Consider the following 9895-nt stretch of genomic DNA (forward strand, 5'->3'; position numbering starts at 1 on the left):
CGGTTAGGGTTCCATTAGGGTTAAATTATGGTTATGGTAAAGATTAGGTTATCATTAAAGTTACTATTCTAGGATAAAGCTTGGGGTTAGGGTTAGGGTTTGGGCTATAGTTTAAGGTTGGGGCTATGGTTTAATTAGGGTTATGGTATGTTAGCGTAAATATTTAATTAAGATTAGGATTTAATTAGCTCTAGATTAGTGATGTATGAAGGTTAAGGTTTGATTACATGGTAAGGATTTAGTTATAGTTACAGTTAGTATTATAATTCAATTAGGGTTAGAATTAGGGTTATGATTTAATTACATTAGGATTAAGGTTAGGGTTGTAATTTAATTATAATTAGGGTTCAATTAGGGTTAGGGTTCGATCATTGAATAAGGAGTGATTTAGTATTACAATTCAATCAATTTCAATTAGGGTTAGAGTTTGATTATTGAATAAGGATTGATTTAGTATTACAATTCAATCACATTTCAATTAGTTAAGGTTAGGGTTAGTGTTAAAGTTTGATCATAACCCTAACAATGACTATTTAAAACATACACATTAAATATATTTTGTGTTTAATAGAAAATATATTTAGGAAAGAGAATTTAGAATATAAGTATACCTCCCATGTAGGAGTCAAACACAACTCAACTCAACCAAAAATAACTTATTGTTTAATTTACCATGAAACCCACAATGTTAAGACATCCAATCAAATTATTTTAAATGAATATGTATTATAATTGAATCTAACTTGCATGATCTATCTAACCAAAGCTATCATATTGGTAGGATTAGAATAAAATTATAAGTCCAAATTGAGTTTATGATTAAAATTATTAACACAAAAATTCTTATTGATCTTTCTAAATTAAAAAATAAAAAATTATTTATTATTTTTGAAATATTTGTGTAACTATAAATAGAAAAGTCACATCTATATGATAAATTAGAATTTTTAAATACATTATATTGAATCTAACTTCTATCCAAAGGTATCATATTGGAAGGATTATAATAAAGCTATAAAGCCAATTTAATTTATGATTAAAATTATTAATATAGATATTTGTTGATATTTCTAAATCAAAAATAAAAAACTATATATTATTTTTGAAATATTTGTGCAACTCAACTAATATAAATAGAATATAAATAGAAAAATCGCATCTATATGATAAATTAGAAACTTTTATTAATAAATATTTTATATATTAAACATTATATTGTATTTTTAAAATATTTTTGTAGATATGTAATTTTACTTTTTTTAAATTTAGAAACATTATATTTCTATGATTGAAATTTAGAAACATTATATTTTTATGTTTAAGATATAGAAACATAAAAAATAGCTTTGATCTTTCTAAATTAAAAAAATACAATTGATTGGGTTAGATTGTAGGCATGCAAAATAGTCTTAAATTCCTTCCTTCTCTTTTAAAATTTTTGATCTCCAATTTGTCCCACAGGGTTTTATTTGGTTGAATCTCCGCACATATCCTTACATGTAATTTTGAAATTCAAGAGCTAGAGTATGAGGACTTCGTGGTGGTTAAACCTGTTGCGCAATGAGAGAAGCCTGTGGTCAGTGATTTGGGTGTGGGTGCTTATGTCCGGCAAACAACTCAGGGCACTATATCTCCTTGGTGTGGGGAAAATCCCCTGGCATTGCGATAGTGCAGGTTGGAGCTCGTGAAGCAGCAGCATGAAGAAGAGTTTAAAAGAGAGTTTTTGGCTATGGACAAATCTAATGCCATCTGTGGCAAGAGGCTTGCTTCCATAGGTCTAGAAAACACAAAGGCCAAGTGCCAAGCCTATCACCAATTGTTGGTTAGCACTTCAAGTCTGGGCAAGTACATTTCAGGAGCTATTCTCTTCGTGTTGACTCAGTTTGAAGAACAAGCTGAAAGTCTAGTTGTTATTATTACAATGTCGGGCCGTCCTATGCATCATCTTGCTGAGGTAGATGAAATGTCTTTGCAAACTATGGAATATTTACTTTTTGATAAGGCAAACCATTTGCCTGAGATGGGTTTTGCAGAGCAGTTATGAAAAATACTTGCTCAGTTGATTGAGACCCGCCAAACTTTGTTTTTTAGTATAACCCTACCTTTTTGCTTGCTAATTTTGCAAAGGAAGGCCTTCAAGATCCTCATCTTGTACGACTAGATTTGGAGAATAAGATTAGCCCTAATCCCAAATTTACATTCTTTACTTTGCGACATGAAGATAAATATGTTGCATTGTTGCATCTGGTAAGAGAGTAGATTGGTTCTCTGGTAAATGAATATCCTCGTTAAACACAGTTTTGTAGATTTGCTCCTCCAAGACAATCATATTCCCATTGTTAATGAAAACCCTGGGTCTCCTTAACACTATTTTGCATTAGTTGCCTAATGCAACAAACAATTCCTCATATGGAAATGGTAAAAAAATTCCATCAATTTTAATTGAATGGATAATGCAACCAAAATAGAAAGAAAACCAAAATCTAAAATGAATGAAATGCTACTAAAGAAACATACCAGTTGAAGGATGGCATCACAGTGTGACAACAAATGGATAAATACAATATGATTCTTCTAGATAGAAATAAAGGGACTATGAGTGAAGAGTTGCGTAGCTGAAACGCCTCAAGAATGCATGCATTTAATATTCTCCACTTCCTCTTTTACAATGATTAAATCATAACAGCACACTCTTCATATGTTCGGTTCAATTTTCCACTACGGTCTTTGGTCTTCCATCATGTTTCCGTTTTCTTTAATGTTTATACAGAATATTCTATTTTTATTCTATCCTTTCCTCCCACCGCTGTGACTGTATAGGAATGCCTCTCGACGTAATCAGTTATATATACATAAAATATATGTTACAAACCTTTTAAATTATTATATATATAGAATTATAGATCTTAATTGGTTCTCTCCCTTCCAAATATGTTGGGGCACTACTTTTTGCAAGATTATGCAAACTTCACATTGGGAAGAGGTATTGAATACTTGCCATAATAAGGCAAGTGCTTGTAAGAACAAATGGTTGTCATTTCAAATCCATGTTGGCAGCAATACCTATATAAATCATGTCTTATTTTAGGATCACTTCAAAAGCCCAATAGATGTCTGGAAAACTATCTAAAACTTTTTTTATGGAAAGGGGCAAAGGAACAAAAAAGAATACCACTAATAAGTTGGAATATAGCATGTTCTCCAAAGGAGGCGATTAGTACTAGGTTGAGGAGGATGACCTTATAGAATCTTGTGTTGGGAGCTAAACTGTCTTGGAAATCCTCAAAAATCTAGATAATATTTGGTGGAAGATGATGTGGGAAAAATATCTAGACTATGAAGATCGAAATAGAATAATAACACAGGCTAATTCCTTTGGCAGTTCTCTAATTTGGCAATTTGTGTGGGAAAGTAGGAAATTAATCACATAGTACATGTCATGGAAGATTGGGAATGAGAAGAAAGCTAGATTATGGACTGACACTTGGAATGGAAAAAACCCACTAGTGGAGCTATTAAATGATCCTCCATCGATTTTGATTGCCATCAATAGTTGTGGTGAAACTGGTTGTTAATTATGTTATAGAAGATGGTGAGGGGACTGGACTTGATTATGAATGGAATGATATCAACATCGATGAAGTCCAAGATTCAAACAAAACCACACTCAAGGAAATCTTCAGGAAACAAAGGAATTTGTCTTTCACAGGTAGACAAGGAATTTATATGGTCAAGTTCAAAATCAAGGATTTACTTTATTAAACTGGTTTCGAAATTTAGCAAGCCTCAATAGCAAATAATACATGACCAAAAAAATTGTGTTGCTCAAGAAAAGTATTTTACCTAAAGCTAGTGCCTTTTTTTGGACTGCAATGCATAAAAGGATTCTTATACATGATAGGCTAGAAACTATTGGCATTGAAAAACGTAATATTTCCTAATGTATATGAGTGATAAGGAAAATGCTAATCATTTACTTTTGAATTGCATTTGGGCATCTTGTTGTTGTTATTGGTTTATAGAGGTCACATGGAGTGTTGCGATACAAGAGGATCATCTTTGTTTCGTACAAAGTTGGCCAAAATTGGGTGTTTATGATGCATTGGGATATATTTGGACAATTTCCCCATCAATGATTCTATGAGACATATAGAAAGAACAAAATAGGAGGGTATTTAAAGAACAACAAATGAAATTTTCAGATTTGATCAAGAAAATCAAGGAGAGTATTTGCGAAAAGGCCAATGCAAAGCAATTGGATAAGGAGAACTATTCTTTTTCAAGTTGGGATAATGATATTAAAAAAAATAGGTTAATCTTAGAATCCCTAATGTTAGCATATCGACTAAGAACAAAAAACAAAAAAGAGGCTAAAAATGGAAGGCTTCGCTTAGGGGACGATTGGAACTCAACTTTGGTGGGGCTGCTAAAGGTAAACCATGTCTTGTTGGTACAAGATTAATTATCAGAAATGAAGAAGGAAATTGTATCTGTTCTCTTTCTCAAAGATTGGAAATTGCTACCAATAATGAAGTTGAAGTGGAAGCTTTGGATAGGGGATTTATATAATGTGTAGAAAAGAAGATAATTGTACTAGAAATAGAAGGGGATTCACAAGTATGCATTAATGCTATTTGCAAAAATCACATATAAAGCTGGAAATTGAAAGGGTGGATCTTAAAAATCAAACAGTGCTTGGAAAGATTAGAGAACTACTCCATTTCCCATGTTTACCGTAAAGCCAATGGTATTACAGATCAATTAGCCAATATTAGAGTGTCTCAAGGTTCACTGGAGGAAATATACAACCATGATCAATTGGATAAAAGGGTGCAAAACCTCATTCAAAAAGAAAAAGTCAACTTCCATATGATATTGGAAATGGGGACATGGAATAAATATCTTTTGATATGATTGTGTTCATATTGATTTGTAATAGAGGATGATTGTCTCTGCTATCAAAAGCATCCTTCTTCTGCTATTGCAAATTGGTACAACTTTCCTTGGGTTCATTATGATTAGTTTATTTCAATTAGGTGAATGACGTCTCTGGTTGATTCCTTGTCGTCCTCCCTTAGCATTGGCAGATTGGTATAGCATGTCTTATTATGCTATGGCTGAAGTAATTTGATTTGAAGTAATGTGCATAAGCATGGTGATCTTTCTTCATAGTTGGAATTTTGTGAATGCTCGTGGGTTTGGTTTTCTCTTGTCCTTGCTTGTCACATCTTTACAATTGATTGGTGTTATATGTTCATTACTGATACCACAAAATCTGATTTAAGATTACCCATATCCATGTGTGATCACATCTATAGAACATAGCATCATCATTCTTCTATCAACCATTGCAGATATGAGGTATATCTTCAAACATTCTCTTGAGTATTCATATTTCCTATTTCAATTCAATTCAAGGTTAATTCCTAAACCAAAGTTTGAACCAAGGCAAACCCCTATCCACAACCCTTTTCTCTCCTTTTGTGTGCAGGTAAGTGATTCAAGTGTTGCAATTGAAGATTTCAATAAAATAGATGACAACAAAGATGTTCATCTTTTACAGGAACAAAAAGTGGAAGACCAGGTAGGTCCTATTGCCTTGGTCTTGAGAATTCAACTTGATCTTCTGATAGTGAATTTTGTGCATCTTCCTAATCTAAAAAACATCTAGCTTGTCTGGCCAGAAGTTGTAGGAATAGGATGCACTATCCTCCTGATCTTGATAATTCAACCAAGATTGTCAGCTACAAGTTCTGATCCACTTTCTCTTCTCATATCTTTATCTTTGGATCTATGTGAAGTTTGGAACATTTTGTTATCACTATTTTGGTTTAATTCTCTACTATTTTACCCCATAACTTGTACAACTTGAAACCCAATTTCAAATCAAATCAAGGAGATGTTAGGACTCGAGAGGCAACTGAGAGGGGGGGGGGGGTGAATTAGTTGTCTATTAATTTCATCACAATTATAATTTAATCAAATTTGATACTTAATACCGTTAAACTAAACTTAATGACGGTTGACAGATTAACATTTAATATCAATACCGGTTAAACTTAATGCATAAAATAGAAAGAGAAACAACATCCACAACACATAACACAAAGATTTGTACATGGAAACCCTGTAAGGGGAAAAACTACGGTGGAAAACCTTACCCACAATCAGATGATACTACTACAGAAAGTATGTGTATACAAATGGGGACTGCACATGTAGAAAGGCCAACCACCTAGAGCTCACTGCTCAATCACAAAATAGGAGTCACATTGACTACAATTGGATGGTTAAATCTAATGATAATGTACTTCTCAAAGTAGCATCTCCAATGCTGGATTCAGTACCAGTTAAGCTCTGATAATCACCTTCAAACCTTCCTTGAACCTTCTCTATGGTCTTCTCATATGATCTTCAATATTTGCACATACCATGTTACAATACCATAACCTTACATATGATATATCATCACCACATATCATCTCACAAATGAGATCTTACATATATACCAAAACCTAAGACCAAATGTGTAGGTCGACTCACTAAGAATATTACAATAAAATCAATTACAAATAAGTCAAGATGCAATGTATCATGTCGACTCAAATACATTTACAACAATATCCAATCAATAAATCATCTCCATAACATGTCATGCTGATCTGGAATAGATAATGCATACCGGTCCATAACCTAGACCAATTTATCGGTAAGAACAAATATGTCAACCCAATTAGACCAATAACAAAAACACCAAAACCAAGTATCCAAACCATGTCTTCGACATAACCAAGTGATCTCTAGATGATAACAAGTCATCCTTAGTGTCGGTGAACAATATATTGGTGACTGTGCATAAGTTACTGAACTTGTCGATGAACACAATGTGTCTGTTCAACATAACCATAAATCTCCAGAAGGATAAGTGTTGACATCAATGACAAAAACTAATGCAACACATCCATAATACCAACAATCTCCCCCTTTGGCATTGATGGCAACACTAGATGGAAAAACATCTAAGTGCCAAAAATAGAATGCCAAAAACCAAAAACCAACAATCTCCAAAATAGATCAATACCAAAATGCAGAGAGTATATATCTCTCCCCAAATGAATAATCTCTCCCCCTAGGATAATGTTTCCTAAATACAAAGTTTTTCCATAGATATCTCTCCCCCTTTGACATCAAATACCAAAGCAATACAAATACCAAAACATACAACCAACTCAGATAACCAATTACAATAACCAATTGTTATAACCAACTACTCCCCTAGAGAAGTAGCTCTCCTCCATCAAAGACGGAAAAAGGTTTCTCTATTAATTTATGTATGTTTGATGCCAATCTTCAACTATCTAAGTCTCTATCGGTGAGGGTATTACCCCAAGCTTCTATCTAAGATATTCAAAAGTTTCCTTAGGCAAAGGCTTAGTAAAGATATCTGCAATCTACTCTTTAGTATTCACATAAACCAATCTTACTTCTTTTTCTTCAACATTCTCTTTTAGAAAATTATATTTGATAGAAACATGTTTAGTCTTAGAGTGAAATACCGGATTCTTTGATATATCAATTGCTACTGAATTATCACAATAGATGATTATAGGTTCTTTGCATTTTACCTTTATGTCCTTCAACATTTGCTTAATCCATAATACCTGAGTACAATTAGTTGTTGCTGCAACATATTTTGATTCTGCTGTTGATAATGATGTACAACTTTGTTTCTTGCTCAACCATGAAATCAACTTGCTAACAAGAAAGAATGCTCTGCCAATGGTGCTCTTTCTATCATCTACATCTCCTGCCCAATTTGTATTGGTGTATGCACATAAATCAAAAATTTCATCTTTAGGATACCATAAACCAAGATTTGTTGTGCCTTGTAGATACCAGAAAATCCTTTTAATTGTTGATTCATGATTTTTTTTAGGATTACTCTGAAATATTGAAACAATACATATTGCATTCATTATATTAGGTCTTGTTTGTGTCAAATATAGTAAACCTCCAATCATAGATTTGTATCTTGTTAGATTAATAGGAGTTGAATCATCCTTCAATGTCAATTTATCAGTTGTAGTCATAGGAGTACTTACCCGTTTAGAGTTTTCCATACCAAATTTCTTCAGTAGTTCCTTCAAGTATTTTGTTTGACATATGAATATACCTTTATTAGTCTATGAAATCTGCAATCCTAAAAAGAATTTTATCTCCCCAATCATAGACATTTCAAATTCTTCCTGCATCTTATTAGAAAAGTCTTTACAAAATCCATCTTCTCCTCCAAAAATGATATCATCAACAAAAAATTCAATAACCAAGATGTCATCATTAGTCACTTTGAAATATAAGTTGTTGCCAGCATTACCTTTAGTGTAACCAAGCTTCAAAAGATATTTGTCCAATCTAGCATACCAAGCTCTAGGAGTTTGCTTCAATCCATACAAAGCTTTCCTAAATTTGCAAACCATATCTTCATTATTTGTCGATGAAAATACATCAGGTTGTTCAATGTAAACTTCCTCTTCAATATCACCATTTAGAAATGCACATTTTACATCTATTTGATATACTTTATAGTTCTTATGTGCTGCAAATGCAAGAAATAACTCGACTACCTCAATTCTAGCTACTGATGCAAAGGTTTCATTGTAATCAATTCCTTCTTTCTATGAATATCCTTTACACACTAATCTTGATTTGTTTCTAATTACCTTACCATCTTCATTAAATTTATTTCTAAATACCCATTTATTTCCAATTACATTCTTGTTTTTAGGTTGGGGAACCAATGTCCATGTATTATTCTTTTCAATTTTTTCTAGTTCATCTTTTATAGCTTTTATCCAAAATTTATCTTCACATGCCTCAATAATAGATGCTGGTTCAATTTGAGAAATTAAACATACCTCTTCATTTGTCAGTCTTCCTCTTGTCATAACACCTTGATACTTATTCCCAATTATCCGACTTACAGAGTGATTCAGTCTTACATACCTAGGTTTATTCACTTCTTGTTGTTCTTCAATCATTGTGGAATTCTTTGATGATGCCAATGTGGCTGGATCCATATTTTGTACCAGTGCACTCTATATTGGTTCATTTATGATCATCTCAACTGCCAGTTCAAAATCTATAGACCTTGAATTCCCTCTAAATTGTTCATCTATCTTCACAATAGCACTCTCAATGATCTTATGCAATCTTTTATTAAAACATCTATATGCCTTTCTCTTAGATGAATAACCAAGAAATATTCCTTCATCACTTCTAGGATCAAATTTACCAACATGCTCATCTCTCCTAATATAACATTTGCTTCCAAATATTTTGAAATATTTAAGAGTAGGAGTATTGCCAAACCATAGTTCATAAGAGGTCTTACCGGTTTCACCTTGGATGTGAACTCTGTTGAAAGTATAAACCGATGTATTCACTGCTTCTCTCCAATACACATGAGGTAGATTTGATTCCAATATCATGCTTCTAGCTACATCCAGAATAGTTTTGTTCTTTCTTTCCACAATTCCATTTTGCTAAGGTGTCTCAGGTGTTGATAGTTGTCTTTTGATTCCATTCACTTCATAGAATGCATTAAACTCCTTAGATGTAAATTCTCCTCCTTGATCTAATCTCAAACATTTGATTTTCTTACCGGTTTCATTTTCTACCATTACCTTGAATAACTTGAATTTTCCAAAAGTTTCTGATTTCTCCCTGAGAAAAGTAACCCAACACATTCTAGAATAATCATCAATAATTAGCATAAAGTATCTATCTCCCTGTAGACTTCTTGTTCTTTTTGGACCACACAAGTCAGTATGAATTAAATCAAGAACATTATTGGATTTCTCATAAATACTCTTAAAAGTTGTTCTAACTTGCTTTC

This window comes from Cryptomeria japonica, chromosome 6, assembly GCF_030272615.1.
Source record: "Cryptomeria japonica chromosome 6, Sugi_1.0, whole genome shotgun sequence".
Lineage (NCBI taxonomy): Eukaryota > Viridiplantae > Streptophyta > Pinopsida > Cupressales > Cupressaceae > Cryptomeria > Cryptomeria japonica.